Source organism: Sciurus vulgaris (assembly GCF_902686455.1).
Source record: "Sciurus vulgaris genome assembly, chromosome: 3".
In the NCBI taxonomy this organism is placed as follows: domain Eukaryota; kingdom Metazoa; phylum Chordata; class Mammalia; order Rodentia; family Sciuridae; genus Sciurus; species Sciurus vulgaris.
In genome coordinates this window covers 88,759,315-88,786,957 of record NC_136463.1, presented here as the reverse complement: position 1 = coordinate 88,786,957, position 27,643 = coordinate 88,759,315, and the positions used below count along the sequence as shown (strand labels likewise).

Sequence of the window (27,643 nt, the reverse complement as noted above, 5' to 3'; positions counted from 1 at the left end):
AAGAATCACCTTGATCTTGACCTTTCCAAGGACCAAGCCCAATATCAGTCTATGGGACTCAGGAGGAGGGAGAGTATGTGTGGAAAGAAAAGAAGTGGTAGAACCAGTGCCCACATTGTGCAGCACCATGGTGCTTGTCCATTCAGACTGCTAGAGCAAAGTACAACAGAAATTTGCTTCTCACTGCTCTGTAGGCTAGGAATCTGAGATCAGGGTATCAGCATGGTTGGGTTCTGGTGAGGACTCTCTTCCAGTTTGCAGATGGGTAGCTTTGTGTATTTTCCTAGGGAAGAATGAGAGTTAGAGTGCTCTTTGGTATCTCTTTAGAAGGATGCTAATCCTAAACATGACCTAGTCCCCTCCCAAAGGTTCTATTCCCATTTTCCTTACCTTCCGGGCTAGAATTTCAACATGTGAATTTGGGAGGACACAGACATTCAGTCCATAGCAGTGACTGATATGACCATTGGTGGGTCACAAACCATAGTCAGCTGCCTTTGCCCCATAATTTTATCCCCTGATATTATGGATGAACAATAGTTGTGGGACTTCCACACTATTAAGTGATGGATCTTTGGGTTTATGCCACCTTTTACCAAGCAAGAGAAATGGATTTTAGAAGGAGAAATGTGCTACGATGATTCTGGGCCAACCCTCCTTCTTTCTCAACCAGAACAGAATACACAAAGATATTTTTCTCCTTGCTCTGTTTTGTGCTAGCCCTAGCTTCTCCAAGCTGATTTTAGCTCTACTCCAAAATCATAGTCTTCAGGAATCACAACCAATGCTGCCTGCCCATCTACCAGTCCAGTAGAATACAGGTGGTATCTGTCCTTGAACTTATCCATCTGTGATTCCTATTCCTGCTGTGGATTCTCCTCCTCACCCCAATAGCTCCTACTGACTTCTGCTAATACACAGATCCCACTGAGTTCTGCAAATCCTGCTGACACCTCTCTTAGTGACACATTCCCCAGTCATTAGATGGCAGCCCTGCCTTCCAATATCCCAGTCAAAATATAAAGTTTGCCAAAGTCCTCTTTATGACCCCAGGCATATCTCCTCCCCATGACTAGACACATGAACCTCAAAGCAGAGGAGAATATGGTGAAGGCTGAGTTCTGATCTTCCTGCTACCCCTATGTGTGAGATGAACAAGGGACGGTCGCTTTGGACTTCAGTTTACATGTCTGAAAATAAAAAGATGCACCATCAATCATTGTTATCTTAATGTTGTAGGCAAAGCAACTGGGGTTAAGAGAAGTATAGGAAACTTTCCCAAGGTCTCACATCTGGTTAATGGTATGAGAGGTCTGATTTCATAAGGGAGGACTTGAGATTGATGGAATTTCAAGCATCTACCACTCCCATTGCCTAGAATGCATAGAATGGGCCAGTGAACTCCCTGTGGCCTTTTAAATTCACATTTAAGTCACCGGGGACCTTTTGATTATTACAAGTGTCTACACTCTTCCCCAAAGATATTATGATATAGTACTGGGTGGGTGGAGAGTTTGGATATCCTTCCTTTTAAAAAGTATCCAAGGTGATTTTTAACTATAGGCTTAATTAAGTATGACCTACTTAGATCAGTGGTTCTTTAATTTAGACTGCACTAAGTTCAGATGGAGACCTTATGGAAACAGTTCACTGGACTCTACTCCCAGAATTTCTGATTCTGTAAGTATGAGGAGGGCCTGAAAATTTGCATTTCGATCAAGTTTCTGGTGCTATTGCTACTGTTGTTCTGGAAACCACATTTACTCTAAGGCATAGACCTAGATAGAAAGTTGGAATACAGTTAGATTTATCATTTATGGAGTACCTGCTGGTACTGGGGCAGAATGTTTATGTGATATTATTTAAAAAATAAATGATATTTAATCTTTCCTAGAACTTTTTGATTTAGGTGTTATTGTTTCCATATGAAGAAAACAGAACCTCAGAGAGATGAATCTGTGCTTCTTAAATTGGGATATGTGGGAATATTGTAGGGATTATGGAAATGACACAATGAATAGCACATAACTTCTTGGACCATGAATTTCATTGGCATAGACTTATACTCTTTGCTGAAAAGACTTGAACAGTTTTGGGGGGTTCATAATGTTCCTGTTATCTGTGTATTGACTATCTTAAGATTGGTGTATACTCTAGATGATGGAGTCGACTCAACAGTAGATAGTTGTTAAACCATGGCTGTAATTTATTCCCATACTATTTCATACATGGTATGATGAGGTAAATGTTGATTAAAATGAGACTAAGGAATTGTTACTATTGCTCCATGGATATCACCACTTATCAAAGCCACCTTGAGCCCTTGCTTTTTTGAATTTGTAACTGAGTTTTCTAATGGTACAGCATGAAGTTTCCTTTATTATTACAACATCTCTAGCACCATTTTTATTAGTCATTAGTTCTTTTGTGAGAATATTTTTAAGTAAGCTTTTAACTACTCTAGTGATTATGTGTAAAGGCCTTTTTTCATCATTTGATAAAAAATTCTGTTCTTACATAGTCTACATAGCAAATATGATTGAATGTATTTATTATATGGTCATCTCATAGGAAAGCATTTCTTCACTTGTTTTGAGTCATTGACAACTTTATAAATCTGATAGGCTATATATACCCTTTTCTAGAATATGCATATATGTATACACCCCATTTTTGTATATACCCTGTTTATGCTCATGAGCACCTTGATTTTCAGGGCATTCACAGTCCACTGAACGTATCCTGAGCCCAGAATCATGAGTTCCAGATTAAGAACATCTGCTGGACTCTACAAGTTTCTGCATAACAAAGTTTATGTCTTGCCTGAACTTGTATCTCGGTGTCTAGTGCACTGAATAGCTGGGAAGGTTCCTATTCCATGTCAGACAATGAATTATCTCTATAAGACAAATGAAGTAGGAAATATGCTTGAGAACTTGTGATTACAGTACTCTACATGGTTGTCTGTAACAGCTTTTTTAGGATGTTATAGGTAATGCACAATCCTCAGGGACCTCTGCTGGCCACCCAGGAGGAGGTGGATGGAAGTATTCTGAGACAGACACTCCCATGCCAGTGTTCTCTAGTGGTCAGTACCATGTGACTCATGTTCGTATCATCTGATTCATTGACAGATATCCAGGGCCATGAGCTCTTGCTAGTCTGGCTTGGGCCTTCGGAGTTGTCTCCCCTTATTTCTCCTTTTCGTTTCATGCTTTTTGCTGTGGTCTTGGCCTACGATATGTGTCCCACAGCTGATTTCCATAGTCAACCTGTTGTAAGCAGGGAAGACTCTCACTCTGCATGTAGAAGGCTGTATTATATCAGAAAGGTCATACTCCAGGGGCACCTTCTACAAATGTCTGTACACAAATATCAGAAATTGTTTTTGTGAAATTGGTGACTTTCTAATAATGTTGATGAATGCTAAAAATGATCTTATGTGTGCACTTCAAGATACTGGGTCTTTGGCAGATGTGGATTAGTTACATATATTCTGGAGACATGTTTGAACAGGGTTTAGAAATCTTGCAAAGCTTGTGATTTGCTCCTGTAGAAAGGGCATCTCAATCTGAATTCCTATGATTCCTTTGCCCAGGCTTTGCTACAAAGAGTTTTAATTATCTGATGCTGACTGAAAGAGTAACAGAATCCGCCTCTGGGATGTTTGGTGTCTGACTCCTATAAACCTTTCATGAAAGGTGGTGGATGGGGCCCTGAAAGGACAGGCAGCCAGGACTTCCCTGAGCTTGCATAACAGCTAATAAGGACCATTTTTATGCCTGCCTTCTAACACATATTTATTTAATAAATGTTTACATATGCGTAGGCAAATCTGGTCTGAAGTTTGCTTTCATTATAGCTGAGTAGCAGGGTCAAACTTATTTGGGAGATGTCTTATCACCTGCCAAAAAGAGCTTTAATGTGTGTGTGTGTGTGTGTGTGTGTGTGTGTGTGTGTGTGTGTGTATTTTAATGACCAAAATGGCTTTGGACTGTTCACAGCACTTCAGCTCTATGGCAAATTTACTTGCAAGAGAGAATATATATATACATATCCCCCCCCCCTTTTTTTTTCCTGTGGTAGCAACCCAGGTAGAAATTCAGTAGCTTAGAATATCCAACATTTATTTTTCAGTTATGGCTTTGTGAATTAGTTATGGTTCTGGTAGGTAGGTCCCTGATGGGTTTGGCTGGACTTGATGGATGCTGGCTTCAGGATGAAGTTGAATCTACTTCTCTGATCTTATCCCAGAATCCAGTCTCCATATCAGTGTTACCTGCTCCGTAGGACATCTTGTTCTCATGATAGAGGCAGAACCATAAGAGATGCAGGCAGGATTGCTTTGCTGGAACTGGGGTACTGTTCCTTCTGCTTTTTTCACTTGTAAAAGCCAGGTCCATGGCAAATACCAGAGTTCAGTGGAGTGGGAAGTACTGTACACTTCTCCTGACTTTCAGGAGAAGGGCAAGGAAAAGTATAAACAAATACTGCAGTCATTTACCCTCCAAGTCAAGTAATGGGGTCTTCCTGTGTTCCCCAGCCACCACTATAATGTCAATTCTAGTCAGTTCCTGAAGCATTAGCTAAGTAGTATGAATAGCCCTATATTTTTGAGATGGGAGTTAGTCAGAAGTGTAGATGGCATAGGCCTTGGCCTTAAGCATCCTTTAGTCTTAGAGAGGACACATTATTTCAACCTCAGAGATCATATAAGTGTACTATGGAATGATATTCATAGAGAGTTGAAAAATATACAGTCAATGTATAGTAAAGATTAGTTCCAGTATCACCCATGGATACCCAAATCCCCAGATACTCAAGTCCCTTATATAAAATAACAGAGCATTTGCATATAACCTATACACACCCATTTTTGAAATGATGGCTGTCTTTGATGTATTCTTTAATCATCTTTACATTACTTACTATATCTGATACAATGTAAATGCTTTGTAAAGGGTCATTATAATGTGTTGCTTAGAGAATAATGAACAGGAAAATGATCTACACAGGTTTAATACAATTTTGTTTCCTTTTTTCATCCATAGTTGGTTGAATCTGTGGGTCCAGATCCTGTACATGCAGAGGGATATTGTCCATAAAAAGAACATAAAATTACTGCTATGCAGAGGCCTGTTATAAGAATAATGGTATTAGGTCTATACTTCCATTTTAACATGTGTGCTCCTTGCCTCCAGGATGGAGTAGATCAATCAGATGTTTGATCCCACCCAACAGTGGAAAAATAAAGAAAAATGCATTCAGAGGAAGACCCAGACCCTAGTTCCACAGTAGACTATGCAGTGCTACACAAACCATTTATGTTTCCAAGGTCCTCAGATTTTTCATTTGTAAAATGGAGTCTGTAAACCAGCTTGCAAAGTCTAGAAACTGGAGAAGATAGTATGGTTTGTCTTTGAGTTCCCTTTGTCTAAGGGACTTCTAAGTCAAAGGATACCTAAAGATTATGAGACTGTTCCCACCTACTGAATTATTGACTAATCTGATCTCATTTTTCTTCCTTTTCATAAATATCTATAAAATCAAACTCACTTGAATATGTGTATAGAATATATGCTTTATTATAACCCAATGATAGATTTTCCCCTGATTATTTTTTATGATTTAAAGTTTAAGAAATGCTTGAATTTAATTATGTTTTCTGTATTTTGCACATAGCACTATTTGGGTAACTTTGCTGGAGATAATTTCACTGTGACATGGATTTCAGAGCAACCTGGAAGCTTGGGAAAAGCTCATTCATGGCATTAGACTCTAAATGGGCCCTGGGGCTCAGTTTGTTAAGTGGATGGCAAAGTCACTGCCTTGTGTGGAGGGGTGCATAAAATGAGATTCATCCCCCATTCTCTGTCACCCCCCACCTACCCCCCTGTCAGTCTTCTTCCCAGGCTTGCTTAATCGTTTTGAATGCTGTGGTAAGTGGATTATTCTTAAATGGAAGCCTGGGCAAATCTGGTTCAAACTGGAAATCATTCAAGATTTTAAAAGAAGCCAATAGGAGGGACTAGGATTAATTTGGTTTCTCTGTTTTCATTGTGTACAGACAAGCCCTAAAGGAAAACAACACTGTTATCCTGAGAGCAAACACTTTTATGTTTCTAAGAAAACTTGAAAATCTTCTCTGATCAGCACCTGAACAATAGAACCTCCTTCCTTGCAAGTTTAGACAAAATTCCTGGAGCCCCTATTTCATGTTGAATACCTAACAGACAAGTGTTCCTTATCACAGAACTTGGGCTCCATGTGCCTCTTAGATGCTCAATGTCTGAATTTACCTCTTTAGCAAGACAGATACGGCTAGAATAAATGGTAGAATGGAAATGCCTGCTTCACATTTGTGAGAATGTTCTACATGTTAGATCTGAGGCCTAGGAAAACAAAGGAATTGTCAGAAAGATTGGATTCATATTAAAACTTGTGTCAATGACTGAAGTCTTCCATCTTCTCCAAATGGGAGAGAGAAGAACTTGGGTTTGATAAGAATAATGCAAATCTGGGGTTGGGGTTTTAGCTCAGTGGCAGAGTGCTTGCTTAGCAAACACAAGGCCCTGAGTTTGGTCCTGGGCTCTGAAAAACAAAACAAAAAGAATAATGCAAATATCTCCAGGTGAAAGGAAAATGTGGAGCTTGAATTTGGACTTTACTTTTTTCCTTTAAGGAGATCTATATTCTGGCCAGGGTCAGTGTTCTCTGGTATTGCATCTGCCTGAGTCTGTGAGAGATTTGAAATTACTCATCAGAAAGCAGCACCTGCATTCCTACATCAAGTGCAGTCTGAATTTTCATTTTTTACTAACATGATTAATCATTTACTCCTTTCCATTAACTGTTTTTTCTAACTGGTCTTTAATTTCTATCCCCTTCCCTTCCCTTCCCTTCCCTTCCCCCTTCCTCCCTCCCTCCCCCCCTCCTCCCTCCCTCCCTCCCTCCCTCCCTTCCTTCCTTCCTTCCTTCCTTCCTTCCTTCCTTCCTTCCTTCCTTCCTTCCTTCCTTCCTGTTTCCTTCCTTCTCTCCCTCCTACCTTCCTTCTTTCATTTCAACATATTAGTGCCTCACCAAGAGCAAATGAGCCAGGTCCAGCCTAGATCAAAGCTGCAAAAAGGGGAGCTTGGATTCTGAGGCCTTGCCACCCGCTTTCTTTTCTCCTGTGTTATATTCTGGGGCGCTTTGCTCCTATAGGAGCCCAGTGCCTCATCTCATTCTACCTCCCTAGTTAGAGGTGGAGCACCAAAGGAGCCAGGGCTTGTCTCTTCCTCGGCACTGTGTCCCAGTGCCTACCACAGGGTCAGACATAGTAGGTGCTCAGTACATAGTTGAATGAATGGCAGATGTTTTCTTAAGATGTCCTTCCTTGGCAAAATAGAAACTAGGCACCAAACTTTTGACAGAATTCAAAATTTAGAAGAATAATTTACAGATCTGTATAATTTCTAAATCAAAGATTCTCTAGTTCTCCAAGCAACCCCATCCCTGCAGTCATCTCTGCATTCCTCACATTTCTCTTTCTCTAAAAGCTCTTTCCAGCACACATTAGAATGAGTCCTCCTTTTAGTGCAAAATCATCTTAGTTAAATAAAGGGAAATTGTCTTTATTCTTCTGGGAATTAAGAGAATATTAAACTGTATCAGTGCTCAGGTAAAACTGGCTAAAAGCCCCTCTTCCTTCATCTATTCTAGGGATGATTCTAACTTTAGAGCCGCTGTTGATTTTCTTAGGACATTTTAGGTGTGTGATTTAATAAGATCCCAACATGATGGCAAAAACTGAGACACTGGAGTTGTATAGAGAGTGATTTTTAGAGGTAGTAGATCTTCATTTTAGGGATTACACAGATCTGTACATTCTTCCTCTGAATTTTGAATGCTGTTAAAGGATTGGTTGCCTGTTTTCTATTTTGCTAAGGAAGGAGAGCTTAAGGAAATACTTGCCATTCATTCATTCATTCATTCATTCATTCATTCATTCAGCAACTATGTACTGAGCATCCAAGGAAGAGACAAACCCTACCTACCAAATGGAGACTGCCAAATGGTGAGGCAGCAGCACAGGAATACTGGATAGAGGCAGATGGTAGGAAGATTTTAAGCAGAGGGACGAGATCAGGAAGGACCAGGAGGGGATTGGTATTTGTTTGGGAATTCAATTGAAACCTGCCCAATAACAGAGACAACACAGTAGAAATGATAAGAATTCAAGCTTTCAAAGATATGGAGGAGGCATGACTCAAAAGGGAAGAGTAAATGCAAAACCTGGCGCAGCTAAGAAACAGACATCATTATAGTTGTAGTATAACAACAAAGAAAAAAAGGGCATTCACAGGAGATGAAGTCAGAAATATAGTAAATCCTCACTGTTTGCAGCTTCCATTTTGGCAAATGGTCTACTCATTGAAATTTTTTTGTAACCCCTAAAGCAGTTATCAGAGTGCTTTCCCTGTCACTTGAAGAAGTGCTCAGAGTGGCCCAGTGTGTGGAGTCTACTGGTGAACACATTTCCTGCCCAGGCTGAACAAGGCTATGCTCCGCCTTAGTGTCTCAGCTCCCACACTGTAAACAAGTCTACTTTTCTGTTTACTTAGGGCCATGTTTTTCACATATTTGCACTTTTTGATAGTGTTGTCACTGTTTAAATGGCCCCAAAGCATAGTGCTAAAGTACTGTCCCATGTACCTAAGCTTAAGAAGGCTGTGATGTGTCTTATGTTGAAAATGTGTGTGTTAGATAAGCTTTGTTCAGGTCTGTGCTACAGAGCTGTTGTTGGTCAAGAGTGCAATTCCAATGAATTGACATTATGTAACAAATAAAGTGTCTTTGAACAGAAACGCACACAAAACAAGATTATGTATTGATCAGTCCTTGGATGTATTGTGAGCAGAGGCTCACGGAAACCCTACTCTGTATTTCTCCTAGAAGCAAGGTTGAGAATTTGCTAAGTCACTATGGGCAGCAAATATAGCTAATGGGAATAATGGGAATCAACCCTGGAGAAGTGGTCAGGTTATGGTTTATCCTCATAGGCCCTCCTAAAGAGTTTGGATCTAGTCTTAGTTTCAGTGGAAAGCTGGATGACTGGGATAGAGGTAAGGGAGAGACAGGCATGATCTCATTACACATCCAACTTATCACTTGATGCTGGTGTAGAGTGGGGCAAGTTGAAAGTCAGGGGAGTAAAAACTGATGGCTGAAGGAAGGAAATCCAGGGGACCAGCTGCTGTTATCATCAATCAATGAAAGAGAGAACATTAAAATCCTAAAAGTTGAGAGGAAAGGCTGACAATTTGTAAGAAAGAACAGTAGGGAACCTTATCTGACGTAACCCAACCATAAAGAAGTATAGTTTACCTGTTTCTAAAGTGAAAAAGGTAGCACAATTTTATTTTATAATATTGCTTTGCATATAATTGTGCTTTTGAAATACATTGCTCAGCTTAGGGCTATCGTTATTTCAACAGTTCAGTAGGATCCCAAGTGTCCATTTTTCTTCCTGTCCTGGTCAAAATATAGGTTTAGGGAGATGTGTTGACAAAACTGGAAACCAATCTCTTACTTCACTTAATTCCAAAGTCTCTGGGGGAAATGAGAGAACTGAGGCATAATATGGGGTATTTGGTTCTAGATAAAATGGTGTACAGGATTCCTGGGTGTGCAGAGCAAATCCAGGTGCCATTGAGCCTGGGCTGCTTGTCTGACAGGCAGTGAGTAAGGTTCAACCCAGGGCAGTCAAGAGTCACCACACTCCTACACATACACGCAGACTCTCTCTCTCTCTCTCTCTCTCTCTCACACACACACACACACACACACTCTCACACACACATACTCCCACTTATACATGCACATAGATACATACACGCATACTCTCACATAAACACATTCACATACATACACACACACATACACGTACTTTCACATACACATGCACATACACAAATTGTCTGTATCTGACTACAAACCAGCTTGTAGGAGCCCCGTGATAAGACAGGACACATCATTTTCTGCATCCTCCAAAAAATGTCATACAGATGCCCTGAGATAATGCTGGCCCTGTTTCTTCCTTCTGCTCAGCAGAGAAACTGAACTTGGAGAAAGTGAGGAAGTGAGGAAGAATACTTGGCACATCATAGGGAATGTGCCCAGAGTGGCACATACTACAGGGCAACATTTTGCACTGTGACATAAAGGGTCATGGTGTTTGAAATTGTTTGTACCGTTCACCTTCAAAGCTGATGTCTGCCTGGAATTCTTAAGCTTACGTCAATATGTGGACCTTCCTGAAAAATTCATTTCACATGAAACCAAGAGTCTTGTTAAACACTAGACGTCCAGATTTTTAAAAACTCAATAAAACATTGGTGGCTAGACTAAATACGTTTAGTAACGAATACAAGAAATAAGTTACAACACCATGTGGTCACGCATATCCACCACAGACCATTTACTGTACTCTTATGAGGTGCTACCTAAAGTAAATTTAATTAAATCAATTTCTATATGTTTCAGCACTGTGGAAATACCAATTGTCACTAATAATCAGTGATGCATGGCATTTTAATTATCCATTAATCATTTCCTTTATAAAATGAATGCCTCAACCCCAGTAAATTTAGGTTTACATTATTTGTTTCAGAAATGACTTTCAGTAGATTGATTTTATTAGTTACAACCTATCACTTTCTTAGAGGGCTGAGGCATAATCAACAAATCATATTGTTTTGTGGTATGATTTATTTTTTTCAAAGCTTTTCAAAGATAAGTGACGCACCTCTTGGAGCTGGGAAAGTTTTATCCGTTGGGACATAGAACTTAACTCTTCTCAGTTACATACATAATTAGAAAAAAAGAATCTTTCTGTTCCTCAAACTCACTATAAATTCTTGAAAGATAAATGTGACCAGGTAAACAAATCAGGATGATTTGCCACCAAAGAACAGTGTCTTTTATTTTACATTGCTATTAAAATATTGTCAGGCATGACCTCTGACTCTTCTCTCACCTTACAACTCTCCTTTAATACAACCTAAAGGGAAATAAGTTTCCTTCATCAGTTACCAAGCCCATTTGTTTCCCCACTTCCTATTCAAGCTCTTCCCTTTTTCTTTCCCACCTGGAGGATCAGATACTGGAGGTCCCATTCTCAAGAGGCTTTTCTGGATCTGCCTTCTTCTATTAGTCATCTGTGTCACTGTGACTAAATACTTGAGAGAAACAATTTTAAAAGAAGAATGGTTTATTTTGGATCATGGTTCCCAAGGTTTCTGTCCATGGATATTTGGTTCCATTGTTTCGGGGTCTGTGGTGAGGCAGAATGTCATGGCAGGAAGCACAAGATGGAGGAAAGCTGCTCATCTCCTGGCAGCTGGGAGGAGAGTAAGATAGCAAGAGAGAGAGAGAGAGGAGAAAGAGGAGAGACACCCAGATTTTATAAAAGAGTCTTTCCCCCAAACCCACTAAGCTATGAATCTATCAATAGATCATTCCTTTAAAGAGGTCAGGGCCTTCATGATCCATTCAGCTTGCAAAGGCCCCACCTCTGAATACTGCTGCTTTAGGGAAAAAGCCTTCAATACATGAACTTTTGGGAGATATTTCAGATGCAAACCATAATACTTATATATCATCAGCAGGCTTGTGTGATCAGTGAACTTCACCATAACATGGACTTTATTATGTGTATATGCATTTACTGACTGTTCAGCTCTTACCTTGCAGAATATATTTTACAGTATAGCAAACTTGGTTAAGTGATATTTTTCTTCTCATGGGTTTTAAAATTTTTTCAATTATCATGGCAACTAGTAACATTAAACCATAAATATATAAATGTTAAATATTACTTCCATTTTAAACTGCTGTATAATATTTTTAATAAACACCATTTGGAGAAAAATTTTACCTTGGTTTCTATTTTTATTAGTAGTGCTTTATTATAATATCCTTATTTATAATCATGTTAGAGATTAAATCAGAGCATGTATGCTATTTTCACTTCCCTATCATTTCTGACACCAAATGTTATGATCTGTTTTGACCCACAGAAGACTTCTGATACTAAATGGTGTGGGGTTTCCACACTAACAACTGATTTTCCAACTCTCTGAACATCGAGAAAGGAACATGTGTGTTCCTTTCAATTCAGTTCTCATGCTAACTGCCTGGAGTTAGCTCAGATCCCCAAAGGTTAAAGGTTTAATCCAATAAATATGTACTCACTTCAAACACCACTCACATGTTCTGGTTCTCCGTGATTCTAATGGACTGCCTATAAATTGGAGGTCCCCTTTACTCATTTCTTAAGTGGATAATTTGCAAGAATAAGTCTCAGAATTCAGGGAAAAGAGGTATTTTTTATTATCAGTTTATATTAAATTATATAACTAAGGTACAGACAAACAGAAGAGAAGCATGGGACATGGCATAGGGGAGGGGTGCAGAGCTTTGTGCCTTCTCTAGGAGCACCATCCCCAGAACAGTAGTATGTTTACCACCCCAGAAACTCTCTAAACCCCTTTGTTTAGGATTTTAGTGGAAGTCCCATTATAAAATTAAATCATGACCATTAGCTTGATCTGAAGCCCCTCTGCCCACCCAAACCTATAATCACATGGTTGGTTCCTTCAGCAACCAGTCTGCAACTGAAGCTATCTAAGGGTCACGAAGGGTCACTTCATTAGCATAATCTCAGGTATAGTTAGGAAAGGATTTATGAAAATGAAAGACTGCTCTCACTCCTATCACTCAAAACATTCCAGCATTTTAGAAGCTCTGTGCCAGAACCACGGACAAAGACCAAATATATTTCTTATTGAATCACAGTATCACAGGAAAAAAAAAATTCAATATTTTATACCACAAATTTAGTAAAAAACAAAAATGTAATTAAATTAAATGTATAACATTTAATCACTATATTAGTTTCCTAGGGCTATCATAACACATTAGCACATATTTAGTGGCTTAAAACAACAGAAAATTTTCTCTCATAGTTCTGGAGGCCAGATGTCTAAAGTCAGCTGGGCAGTAGCTCCCTCTGAGTATCCTAGGGGAGAATCTTCCTTACCTCTTCCAGCTTCTTTCTGGTGGCTCCAGAAATTTCTTGGTTTATGGATAACTCTAATTCCTGCCTTCACATTCTCTTGGTTTTCTAGTCCTTCTCCCTTCTCCTCTCCTTTCCATCTCTGCCCTCTTGGTATCCCTTATAAAGGCACTTACCATTGGATTTGGGGCCTACCAAATAGAAAGGGATGATCTCATCTTAGAATCATAACTTAATTTCACCCTCAATGACCTTCCTTTCAAATAAGGTCACATTCACAAATCCGAGTAGTTAGGATATGGACATATGATTTGGAGGGCCACCATTCAACCTACAATAATCATAGGCCCATAGCATTAAACTTTAAGCATTTCTCCAGTGACAGCCAGAAGTCAGATTTTGAGAGACTGACAATTGCAATCATCATTACCCCAAACTATTTTACATATGAATTTATAAAAGGAAAGAATGAATAAATGCAAAGTGGAAAAATAATGTATGGAGTAGGGTGGCGGCATGGTCTGGCCGGGAGATGGAGGATATTAGAATACTTAGAACCAAAAATAATTTTAAAATATTTAAGTATACTGGGTAAGGAAGATTGAGATTAAAAATGGAAAATCTTTTGTTTGCCAAAAATATGTTTTTGCAGACATATAGCATTACAGACCTGCTTTATATATTTATATAGCAATTTAATAGGAGCCAAAAATGTGGTCAATATCAATGGAACTTTTCTGCTTTAAATTGGCATGACTTTATGTGTAAACTGACCAGTTTTCACAGTTACTTAAGTGTATTTAAATTGGGAGAACTACTGAGACCCCTACATTCCCCCCTTTTTCATTAATTTTAATACACAAAAGTCTATCTGTACTGTGCTATGTGGTTAGAAATGGAGACCACACCAGTGACTTGAAAATGTGATGAATGAATCATGTTATTTCTCCTGCACACATTTCTAAATGTTATTTAAGGTTTCACACTGTCTTTTTTAATAATCTGCTAAAGGTCTTCTTATTGAAAGGGATTTTTCTTCAGTAGAAACATGGGTAGGGTAGAAACCTCATATAAAATGCCTCCCAAAAACATCCTCAAGTAGGCTTTTCCAATTTGAATTTTTGCCTGTTAATAGGCAGATTCTTAAAACTCTTGTCTCCATAAATGCTCCAACCACCCATTTCCAGCTCTGTAATGATAACCATTTTGTTTGATTTTATTAAATCTGAGGGTCACCAAGTCATTCTTGATCTGTAAGATGAATACCCTAGAGCTTTTCTGGCTGCCAGAGCCTTCTGTATTCAAATCCACTCCTTCTCTCCCAAAGACACCATCCCTCTTGCTGCCCCAGGTACCTCTCAGCTTGCCTTCTCCTCTGCTGGGCCTTCCAAAAGCGTTTGTTACAAAGCTGTGATGATAAGAAGCAGAACTTCGCAAGGCTTGCTCAAACAAGGATTGAGGGCTCTGGGTTCCCTCCAAAGGGCAGCGCACCTCCCAGGAACTGAACCAACCACTGGGGAACCTCAGCTCAGCAGCCTTCTGGGTGTTGATACTTCTCTGTGTCCTCTGTTTCTCTCTCTCTATGTGGCTCCTCTTCCACAGAGTTTTCTTTGTTCTTTTTTCTTTCATTTTTTTCATTGCTCTCTAAAAGTAGCCTCTCCACCATTATCTATAACATTAATTCCAGGTCAGCTCTACTAACTCTCACTCACATTCCCACACTCTGTTTGCCAGTGCCTTTGATTGGCTGATTTGAGGCAAGTGTTCAAAACTCACCCAGTCATCTCAGCTGAAGAGTGTTGTGTCCTCACCTGCTTCAGGAAGCGGTGACCTTCGGTTGCCTTCCCTCTCCATTCTGCTTTTCATAAACTCTGCTGGGTTGCACTTTCAAACACCCATAAATCTTTCTTCAAAGATGTCCATGTTGATGTATCACCATTTTGCCACCTTTGAAATTTTAGTATTTGCTCTTTCTTGTGGTCTCCAAGTAGAATAAGTATTTGTTAAAAATGGACACCTTTTCTTCTTCTGATGCACACTAAATTATTGAAAAGTAGATTCATAGTGATGGTATTGACCATTGCTATTGTCAGATTATTATTTTGTGTTGAGATGATCTAGAGGATTCAACAATACACCCTCTTTTTGAAATATTACAAGGTACCAAAGCAAGATTTTCCTTTGTTATGTATCAGTATGCCAGATTTCTATCAAATATTACAGTATATCTCATATTGGGAGTTTCTTCTTGGTGAGTTTCAGGTCTTTTTTATAGATAATTCAGTTGTGATGTGCATAAAGAAGAGAGTGCTATCGATTCCCTGGAGATCAGGTCTCTGCTTTTAAGTAGAAAACTCAGAGCAGAATACGTTTCCAGAAAGAACACTGCACTTTAGCGCCCCATCTCTGTGGTGAGCAATACCCAGTGCTGGCAGATTCAGCATCCACACCAGAGCCATTCTTGACTAAAGTTTTTCTCTATGAGGTGACACAGAGTGGGGGATTACTCCCTGATAAAGGACTTTGCAGAAGATTCTCCCACAATCGACCCTTTACATTACTGCTTCCAGAAACTGGGCAGAGCTCACTTCCTTTGGCTTAGATATCCTGGCCTAAGAATCTCCTGAGAGGAATTCTGTACAAGATTTATCAACAGCAAGGCCTGTACTAGCCCATATAGTGCCTTCATGCAAATTAGATAAAGCCCTTATTAACTAGGTTAGAAAATTATTGTAATGCATAAATGTATATTAAAACAGACTGTACCACCCCCGCTAGAAAACTGTCATAATAAATATAAAAGGCTTCTATACTTACAGTAGGACATTGCGTGGTCTACAACCTGCCGTATATTGCCCAGCAGCCTCAGAGCACTTCATTACTTCATGCATCAGTGTCTTTTCTGAAGGTACATCTTGAGAATGAGGATAGCAGAGGCAACAAGTATACTGGAGTAGTGGATGGATACCAAGATGAGTAAGGAAGAACAGACTGGAAAACAAAGGTATTTTCACAATTTCACTAAATTCCCATTGAACTACACAGAGAAGGTATGTAACAAAAAGACTGTATCTTGAAAATGTTTTCAGATATTTTGGAACACATTGTTCTTCTGTCGTAAACACTTGCAGTCAAATGGTCAGATGAACTCAAACATGAGAAGAAACAAGGATTCATTAGGATTGATTTCTACAGGGCTGGGTAAACAACCATAAAAAAAAGAAAGCTTTTCTATTATGGGAGTAATTCCTTCTTTTTTGGAATAGGGATAAAATTTTGATTTTGTTGTATTATGTTGTGGCAGATTAGAAGAAAAGTGAGAGACAATATGGGTTATTCAAGCTGGGTGCAGTTATTGGTGATGTAAAGTGTAAGGACCTATCTTTGTTTCCTTATAGAAGTTGCTTTCTGTACATTGTCTTCATGGAATTCTATGTAATAGGGATTTCCTGGCTTTCTTTCATGGTGGGGAAACTCAGAGCAAATGGCAGAGCCAAACTTCAAGCTAAGCCTGGCTACTACAAACTGCATCCCTCCTGTTATAATTGCTGCTCCACAGACTCAAATCATGATAATGGCAAAGATTTGCCTGTGTTATGGGTTCAATAGTTCCCCCTTCATATATTGAAGTCCTAACCCTTAGTATCTCAGAGTGATCTTTTTTAGAGACAGTCTTTATACAGATAATCAAGTTAAAGTAAGGTTTGAGGGTGAATCCTAATCTGATAGGGCTTATGTCCTCATGGAAAAGGAGAGCCTGAACGCAGACCCACACATGAAGAACACCATGTTAAGACATAGGCAGAGATCAGGGTGATTCTTTTAGGAGCCAAGGAATACCAAAGTTTGCCAACCAAGCCTCCAGGATCTAGGTGTGAGCCCTACCTCATTGCCCTCAGGAGGAGCCAGTCTTGTAGAAACCTCAATCTAGAACTCGTACCTTCTAGAACTGAAAAAATAAATTTCCATATAAGTCACTCAGTTTGTGACACTCCTTTAGGATAGTCCTCGCAAACCAATGCACTGTATGTATTAGCTTGAGTGGTTAGAAGTCAAGGGTAGATACCCTTGAATTCCATGCTGGGTGGTTTAATGTGACATGAGAAGCACTTGGGTGCACTGCAGGTTTTGACAAAGAAAAGGAACAGTGTGGGGCACATGGTTCTTTGGTGGAATCCAGCTGGGGTCACCTTGGCTGGAGCACTGAGGCTGAGTGGGTAAATGAAAAGTAAAGCCCTTGTAACCACTTTATTTATTTAGTTTAATTTTTGCTTTATGCTTTCAGTTTTGCTTACATATTTTATTTGAATGGACAAAGTTCATTGAACTCCACCTTGATTAAACTCCAAGCAGAGTTTTTATGGCACTCCTCAGCTTTCCATCTTTGCTGGCCATTTATTTTGGATTTTACTTATCTTGGTGATTGAGTTCCTCCTATGTGTTATTCTCATAGTCAATGGATGGTAAAATTGAAAGAAAGAGAAAATGTGAGGAAGTTTGGGAGAGAGGTTTGCAAAAATGGTATGTTGGATGGAGGGACAATTTATCTTTGGCATATATGTAACAGTTGGGGCTTGAAAAGAGGAGATATTTGGATGGAAATAGGCTAATTTTCTAGGAAATTAATACAAACTACTCCACAAAGATCTGATAGTTCTAAGAATTCCTTTAAAATGTTTGAGCATACAAATTAAATAATAACTAGAAGGGCAGTCTTTCTCCTGCATATTAACCATGAAACTAAGTGATAATCCATACCATCTTATTTGACTTACTCTCTTCTGATCCAAGCAAGCTATGAATATTCTTTCAAGCAAATGTTTATCCCTAACCATTCTCTATGAGCATCAGCATACCCCTTATAATGTTGAAGAAACTTTCTGTGGCTAGAAAGTTATGGATGATGCTGAATTTAGTCATGTAATCCCTGTAGTTCATCTGTGCCTCACAGATGGAGAGGACCCAGGGGAGAAGCTGGCAGGCTGCTTTCTTTGTTCCCCTCTGGGGTCCTTCTTTAACCCCATAGAAAACTTTCACATTTGAGTCTGAGCTTTTAAGAAATGCTTTTCCTATCTGGATTAATGGTTCATAAGTTACTAACTGGTTTCTCGATGATGGTGATGATGATGATGATGGCAATCGTGATAGAAATGAACATTTAGTGAATATTACTGGCAGGCATACTGCTATATTTTTGTTTTTAAAATATTTTCTTTATATCATTTAATATTTCAAGGGAAATGACGAGACTGTTCAATAGTATTATTTTTAAACCAGGTAAACGAAACTGCTTTTCTAATACTTCTATCTATTGAGGTCTGCCAGACCCTGAGTTATGCATTTTCACAGTGACTTAGAGCTTTGATCCTAGCTCCTTGAGCCATCCATTGAGACCAAAGATAATTACTTTAGTCTGGCTTCCTGGTTATTTCTTTGACGAACTGAGTTTTCTTTCCCTACATAGCACCTAATTTTGTTCTATGTATGTTGAGGTTTGTCCAGCAAAATGGTATGTGGGGTTTCTGTAAAGAAGTATCACCACTGATTGATTGATTCATCTGTTTGCAAGATTTGTTTTGTTTTTTGTTTGTTTCTTTGTAGTGCTGGGGATTGAACCCAGGGCCTTGTGCTTGATAGGCAAGCACTCTACCAACTGAGCTGTCTCCCCAGTCCTATTTGTAAGATTTGGATAATAATTATCAGAGTCATGCTGAAGGGTTTTAATATCTCTTTTTCACTTTGTCACACAAAAGCATTTTGGAATGAGTACTAGAGTAGTGGCTTTGGCCTTTTCTTTCTTTCTTTCTTTCTTTTTTTTTTTTTTTTTTTTTTTTTATGTGTGTTTTTTTGTGGTGCTGGGGGCTTTAAAATTTTACATGCTCCATGTTGCTGGTCCTGGTTATTTGGGCCCACAGCGCCCTCTAGCCCCTATTTTAGTCAGGTTTTTGTTGTTGTTGCTATGGTCAGCAGACTTGAAAAGAACAAGCTAGGTGAGGCAAAGTTTATTTGGAGCTCATGTTTTCAGATTCTCAGTTTATGGATGGCCAACTCCATTGCTCTGAGTCCAAAGTGAGGCAGAACATCTGGAAGGACATGACAGAGGAGGTAAGCTTAGGACATGACAGTCAGGAAGCAGAAAGTCACTGTGAAAAAGCATTACTCCGGGTCTGGCAGGGTCTTATTCACCAGGGACAAAATATAAACCCAAGAACATGTACCCAGTAACCCACCTTCTCCTGCCATACCCTACCTGCCTACAGCTACCATCCAGTTAATCCATTCAAGTAGATTAATGCACTGATTAGGTTAATATTCTCATAACTATATCACTTTGCCTCAAAATTTTCTTGCATTGTCTGACACATGAGCTTTTTGGGGACATCTCATATCCAAACCATAACACCCCCATTGCTCCTACTTTACCCAACTAATGCATATCCATACTTGCCTCTTGTCTGAGATAGTCAATCTCTTCAGAGAGTGTTTCCCTGAACGCCTGCATCTGAGTGGAGGGACTTCATTAGGTTTTCTCATGAATTTGGCCTACCATAGACTGATCTCATTATTTTGTAATTGGATATTTACTATTTAGGCACCTCCAAAGAATGCTTCAAGGGAAAAGAGTGGTTTTAGTTCATTAGAACCTAATACACTATCTTTCAGAAGACAAGCCAGAATATTTGTTGAAACGGTAAATTAATAATACATGTCTCCATTCTCACATTGACCAATTATTGTCACTGCTTACATGAATCACCCATTGTGCAGGGAGTTCCTCTGAAGAGGTAGTACTCTAATTTCTTTGTATTCTGAGGATCCAGTAAAAGGATATGAAGCAAATAGTGAGTGAAGGAATAAACAAATGGAACCAAGATCCCTGATAAGAACACCTGACATCACCTTCCATTAGGCATCTTAGCAGTCACAGCTCAGAAGGAAAGAAGCTCCGATACCAGTTTGCTCCTTGATTCTTCCCCACCAATAATTGGCTTAGGACCAAACACAGCAATTTTCCTTCTCAATGCCTAAAGCACATAGGTTCTTGGTGGTCCTTTGCTTTGCTTCATAGATAGGAGAATGACTTAGAAAACAAAAAGACCTTCATGGCATGAAGGGTAAAGTTATTGTTTATTAATTTCTATTTATTTTGAAGGCAGGGCTAGACAGAACTCCTGAGATAGCTATAAAAGTAATATTTTCATAAACACTGGAACCTGTGACTTTATTTTGTGTATCAATCTAATGCTGCACTAACTCAGTATGAAAGATGAATATAATTTATGTGGTTATAAACAGTGGCAGTTCCCTGGATATTCCAGATCCATTTTATAGAGTTGAAACATGCTTGATTTTTGTTTATAATTAAAACTACAAGAATTTTTTATTAACTATTGCTCACACTTCAGTGGTTCTCTGAATATTTCTAGGGCCTCTGGTGATGACTGCTAGGCAGGTGCAGATGAATGTAAAATAATGTGCATATATAAGCACATTTTGATAACTGAAAGCTTTTGTGTGCTCAACTGAAGTTCAAACAACTTGAAACAAAGAGGCAGAACCAACAACTTTTCAAAATGCTGCAGGATGTAGGATTTTTGACAAGGTCAAACTAAGTTTATTACTCAGTGGCTCAGTGGTTTCCTCTCAAATCTCTAATAAAATAAGCATAATGTATCATTCCTCCCTGTAAAGTTCTGTTCCACTCATTCACATCTCTGATATAACATCCCAAAGTCTCATTTCCAAAAAGAACTGTTTGGCTTGAATGTGAGACTGTTAGATCAGGCAGTAGCTCTGGAGTCAGCAGACTAGCCCTGGCATTTGCCTAATTAGACAGATAATCTGATTTCTGTATGGTGGTGGCTTTAGACTAGTTTTCTACTGAGAACTTTTCTGATAGACAATCAAATTTGGGCAGCTAAGGGTCAGGTTTAGGGTCTTTTGCCTTCTAAGAGTGCCATTTTACAAAAGCCTTATAATTTAATCATATGTATGATCTCTTTAGAGTCTTGGAACACTACAGTAAGCTAGACTCTTCCAATGCTGAATTAAATTATCTTGTTTATATTTGAGTGTAATGGGTCTTTGGGATACATGTTAAGAGTTTAGGAGAAAAGATATTATCTATGGACTTGTAAATTAACATAAAAGCTAAAATAAATATATTAAATTTTAAGCAACCTAAGGGAGGGAAGCTATGTCTTTATTCATTTGTTGATGGACAATTGAGATGTTCCTTCCTTGTTCTAAGTTCTGAAACTTTGAAAAAAAAATTAAAACAATAGAAATATAATCCTCCTCATGTCTTTGGGGAGTTTACTATTTAATGGGAATATAGAAACAGACACATCATTATACTTCTTTTAGTGATATAATTCCTGAGATATACACTTAGTAAAATGGCAATATAACTAATCAGAGTGTGGGTATATGCATTGGGGTGGGGTAAGTTTTGTGGGTAGAGAAGACAGTATCAGTGAAGTCATGGGGTGGGGTAAGAAAGAGCCCAGCTGGCAAAAGGAAGCACAGGTTGCTCTGTATTGCTACAGCCTTAATGTAGGTTCATATTCATTCTAACTGGGGCTGGAGAGTTAGGTAAGGACCAGATCTTGCAGGGATTTGTGTGCCAGATTAGTGACATAGAACTTAACCTGTGAGCAACAGGCATCATTCAGTATTCCCTTGAGACAGTTCAGTCTGCTGGTTCTGCTGAAGATGAGACTGTAGCTAGCAACATGAGAGGCAGAAACACCCATCAGCAGCTTTAGAGACCAAGATGAGGGCCTGACTTAGGCACATAATGTTTTAGAGGTGACAACAACAGATTTAGAGGATATGGGGTGAGAGTCTAAGAAAGAGGAAGTAAGAATCTCAGGTTAAAAATGTGGTGACCACATGGATGAGGGCCCTCAGGGGCTAGCAAAGAAAGAGTAGGTTCCAAGGGAAGTGGAGACATTTCAGTTTTGACATGTCATGTCCATGGGTCTTATCCAAGTTTGACTCATTCATGGGTCACTCAAGTCAACATGTCTCATATGTAGTTAGATATGCTAAGTCTGAGTAGCACAGTAGATGTCTGGACTGAAGATTTAGACCTGGGAGTCCTCCAGAGGAAGATGGTAGTTGGCATGATGATAGAGACAGAGAACTCTCTAGGAAAGGTACAAGTGAGAGGATGGGGCAGAGGATGGGAATATTTAGACCATCATTAAAAGAAGGATCTACAGACATAGCTAGTCATTCTTGGTACCCAACACAATGCCAGGGGTTACAAAATACTCAATAAATAAAAATGAATGTATTATCTATAAATAAATTCTGAATATATAAATGAAAGATAAAAGGTACAATTAGGAAAACAAGTTCTGAGGAAGTGGTTCTCACCCTGAGAGGCCTGTATATGTCACCAGTGACCAAGCCCCACTCTCCAGAGAGCTGCCCTAATTGGTCTGGCATGTGGTGGCATAGTTATAGACAAGAAGAGTGTGCATGCGAGTACATGTGCATGAGTGTACGCACACCCACGTGCATGTATTGTGTATTGTCAATTTTGCAAGTGATTCTGATTTGTGGCAAGTTTAAGACCTTCCACTCTGGAGGAAATAAGAGACAGATGAAAAGGGTGATGAGATATGGAAATCCTTGTCTGGGAAAATGGGGAAGTAGCCAGAAGAAAACCAAAAATGTCATTTTAGAAAAGGGGAAATATAAGATTTAACATTTTAATTATTTAATTAAAAATAAGAAAGTGGGCAAAGACCTTGGCTTAAGAGGGCATTAGCTTTGAGGAACTGGGTTGAAGGAAGAACCATTGTGGAAATGATCCTCCAGGGCCTGTGGTTGTGTGTTTGTAGCTTATGTCCTCTCTGGTCTACACATCTTAGGGACATTACACAGGAAAGCCAAGGAGCTATTCACATTGCTGGTGCTCAGAACATTCCCAGAGACTGATAGTGTCCAGTTGTAAAATAGAAGCCATGAGATGCAATCTTTCCCCTCTTGTAGCTCAAAGGATACCAGGCATGGACTTGTTCTGTGCAGCAGATGCAGACGCTGACAACAGCAGGCTTACAGAGGCAGAGGTACAGCCAGCTTGCCAGGAATTGCCCACAGGACTCAACCTAATTTCTTTTCATGACTGTTTTTTTTTTTTTTGATAGGCCAGTGCTACCAACGAAGGTTTCCTGCCATTCTTAGTTGGGAGTCTACATCAGGGGAAAGATGGAAGGCTATGTCCGTGTGCAGATTTGACGGGGATGCTTCAAGTATTATCTAAAGAGGGGAAAGTTCTTGTTAACATATTGCTGAGATGTGCTGGAAACCATACTGTGGGCTTCCTTTCAGTTCAGGATCCCATTGATGAGGATACAAGTCACTAGATCATCAATCTGAAAGAAGAGTAATTGTGTGTGAAAAGAATTTAGTTCGTGGCTCAACACTGGAGTACTTGACAAGTGAGAGGGAAAGAGGGAGAACCCATAGGCCTAAGCCCATGTGAAAATGTGAACAAGCACAGGACTGCACTTCCTAATTATCTTAACTATCACAGAAACACTGTGACACAGGTTAGAAATATGTGGATCACTCAGTGCAGCTAATTATCCGCTTTGGATGTTAGAACCTGCTTCCAGACCATGATGAAGAACAGAGCACTGTGTTCATGTTATTAGTCTGTGTTGAGTCTCTAATAAATACCTGAGCATTCAGGAACTTCCTTCTGGTGTGTTCTGTCTCAGGTTAATCATTATCCCTTGCCTGGAACTAACTGGGGCATCTCTTCCTTGACTCTTGGGGTATGACTAAGTGGAAGAATCAGTCTGAGAAGACACAAGACATTTTGGTGGTGTGTCTGAACCCAGAGAAATGGTGTGACCTGAATCTTAAGATCCATATGTCTCCTAAGGCTGGGACACTTTGCAGAGAGACACAGGTGGGCTTTATGAATAGCTGATACAACCATGGGACTACCTCCCTCAGAAATCCTACGAGACATTACTCTTACATGTGCCTAGAAGCTGTGGGTGATTATTCTACTAGTTGCTTCATAAACAGTGATATAAGCTTAAACACCAGAACTTCACTCATTTATTCATCATTCATTTGATGGCTTTTGGTTAGACACTAAGGATAAAATAGTGAGGTAAAACAGTCATTAACTTGTTCTCATGGAGTTTGGAGACTACTGAGAATGAGGTGGTAGGTAAGGAGACAGATATAAATCAGGTATTATGTTAATTAGTGTATAATTAAAAACTGATGCAAGTCTCATAAGGAAAAAAATTGTTTTCCATGAGAGGTGAAGTGCACTAGGGAAACTGTAAAGAATTCCTTGAGGAAGTCTGGAACTGATATGTGAAGTATGGAAAAGGATCCAGAAAGAGGAAGTGGCATGTGCAAAGGCCCTGTGACATGAAGAATTGTGAAAATCTGAGAGGATTGTGTGGAGAGTTAGTGAGGATGAAGGAGTGAGGCAAGAGAGAGTGAGGCAGGGACTTGAGTGTCATTTTGAAACCAACGAGATGATATTGACTAAGTGGAGGTGAGTGATGAGCAATTCTGATTTGAAAAACATCATTCTGACTACTGTGTGGTACAGATTAAGGAGAGGATATAATAAATTTGAGAAGAATGATTAATAAGCTATTATAGAAATCTAGGCAAGAGATGAGAATATTTAAGACTAGCATTGTTGTGAGGAAGATATAGAGAGGTGGATAATTCCCAAGACATCTTGGGATAAAATTGGTAATAATGTTAATTGGATTTGGGATTGATACCTTTCCTACTTTCCAGCCCTGTTTAACTATATGAATGGTGTCTTAGTGATAGAGAACTAGTAGAAGAAAAGATTAGGTTTTTTATTGCTTTGGCATTGTTGTATGGTACAAGTCATGAGTTTAATTTTGAGTGTGTTAGAACTTGAGTACCTTTTGGATACCTAAGAATATAAGGCTCCTAGAAGTAATTGTGCAAAGCACCCTGGAAAAGTTTTTCCTTTTATACCTCACCAGCACTGGGCCCCTGATGGTGAGCTACAGATTCATACCAGGAACAATGGTCTGCCTTATAAGAGTTTTTTTTTTTTTTTTTTTTTCCTAGAACTAGAGGATGACACCTTGTTTCTGAATTCATATGCCTCTCTCTAACCAGTTAATGGTGCCAGTGTCTACCATGAGTTTTGGAGCCATTTGGTGCAATGAAAGAAATCTAGTTAAATATAATCTATTTTCAGTTGGGACTGTGGCTTTGTGATTTGGCCAGTGCCATCTATCTAGGCCAAAATTTCTTCCTATGTGACAGAAGCAGTCTTTAGGGGTCCTTCTGGCTCTAATGTTTGGCAATTTTAATTTTGACTGTCCATCTCCATTAATCAATTTGGAGAAGAGAGATAAATATATTTATAGATATAGAGAGTAGTGCTTGGTCATTTCAAATCCCTCACATTTGGTTTACTTACCTAACAGGGCCTGAAATCACCCTCCACTTCCTTGATCATAACTTAATCAAAGTATTTATCATGGCTGGCAGTTTTCGAATAGGGATGTTATAGATGTCTCTTCTTAAGTTTTGACTGAGATTCACAGACCATGGCAACATGTGATAGTTCATTCACAAGATCCGGTGGTCCAGCATCTTGACTGGGAGAAGAAAGTACCAAAAACGTTGGAGAGGTCCATCCTGGTCCTGGGGAGTGGTAGTTCTGTAAGTGCCGTGCTCTCTCATCCTAACTCTGAGATGGGCTGTGTTTTCACTGCCAATACGTGAATACTGTCTGGTGTTGAAAACAAGTAATTTCAGGATTGCACTTTCTCAACCATGTTCCAGATTTGAAATTTGCCACTCATGTGTGCATGTGCGTGTGTGTGTGTGGTGTTCTAAGGTCATTCTCAGAATTTGAAGGAGGATGATAGAAGAAGGTTAACTATATGTCTAGTTAATTTTGTGTAGTGGTCACCATTATTTAGCACTTCTTACAGAGTATGTAAAATGTCTACTTTTCTGTTTTAAAGTGGATAATCTAACGGACATAAATCTAACTTTCTTTGTAGTTTGAGGACTATGCAGAAACTCAGGGTTAGTGTTCTAAACTAGTGATTCTCAGATTCAGTTGTATATAAATGTCACCTAGGGATCTTGTTAAAACCAAGAACCCTGGGCATTTATCCTAAGGATTCTGATTCCATAGGTCTCAATGAGACCTGAGATACTGACCAGCTGTTTGTCTGGGACCACAGGAAATCAAAGATGGAAATGGATAAATGAAAAACTCTGCTTGGCTGATATGTAGGCCAAATCCTAAAACTACTTATAATGAACGAATGATACTGTTTGCTAAATTTTGTTATGGATTTATTTTCATAGCAATGACTTCTTTTTCTTAAAAGTAGACTGCAGAACAATAATACTGGGCATTTGAGATCTTTGGTTCATGGCTTTCCAGACAATAAAGACTCCTTGAGATCCTAAAACACTCAATGTATGTCACAAAATACAGTTACTTAATTATAATTTTCTTTTTAAATAATAATTATTTTCCTACAAAAATGATACTTGCTCACCAGAAGAAATCTAGGCAACATAGAAATGACTAAAATAAAAAGTGAAGAATATCCCCCCTCAGACCTCAGATTTAATAACACCATGATACAGAACTGTTTGGTGTGTGACCTTTTAGACTTTTTAATGTGCTTGCATAAATCTTGTCTGCATATGAACATAAATACACAAATAAATATTTTAGAGGGATAAAACAAATGGTTGGGTTTTATTCGTTTCCAAAAATACAAATTTGATTTTATTCCTCAAGATGAGATTCAAAAGGGCCAAATTTATTCATTCTTCCCCCTCCCCTCCCCCCACTGCCTTTCTAAACATCATTTTTGACACACGTAGTATAATATTACACACATCTTTCTAAATAAGTATATATATCAAATTGCTTGCTTGACTTTTAGTTGTGTTGGCCTGAGTCCCTTCATCTGACTCTGAACCTCAATTTTAATTATTTTATAGCACAAGAGATCTTGCACAGGGATGGCTATAAGAGCTTTGGTAAACATATTCCTATGCATTTACCACACTTAGAAGTGTCCTGACATTACACTGGAATTTTTTTTTCTTTTTTTTAAGATTTGGATATTATAGTGGTGTTTTCTCTTTTATTCTACAAGTGTTTATTGAGTCCCTACTGTGCCAGGCATTGAGCATCTACCTGTACCAGGTACTAGGTATATAAAAGCAAATGAGTAAGAAATCTATGGTTCCCATGCACATCAAGTGACTGTCCAAGAAAAGATAAGGGTATGGGATGTTTTACTGTATTTTTATCCTAGAAAAATGGGACTAGTATTTCGTGGGTTTTTAAAGAGAAGAAGAATATCCTGATGGCTTTCTTCCCTTCACTTGACATAAAAGGATGAGGCCATATCTAGCCCTGAGACTTCTTCCCAGTCTTGGATAGAATCCAGTTTGCACACATCTGGAGCTCAGATGCAGGGTGGGGTGATCCAGAAAATAATTCCCTCTCTGAGGATGATTCAAAGGACATGCAAGGGCAAGACTAAGAGGAGATTATTATTTTAAACC

General features: G+C 39.0%; 1 protein-coding gene across 9 annotated transcripts in view; it reads left to right on the top strand.

The window, feature by feature from the left end:
- The window catches only part of NCKAP5 (NCK associated protein 5), a 1,127,143-nt gene that overhangs the window by 281,330 nt on the left and 818,170 nt on the right, over positions 1-27,643 (top strand). The window contains exon 2 of one of the 9 annotated variants that reach the window (XM_079135594.1): positions 1,610-1,680. The exons of the other annotated variants lie outside the window; for them this stretch is intronic. The gene's annotated coding sequence lies outside the window, so the exon portion shown is untranslated. The remainder of the gene's footprint in view (positions 1-1,609; positions 1,681-27,643) is intronic. 9 annotated transcript variants of the gene reach the window in all.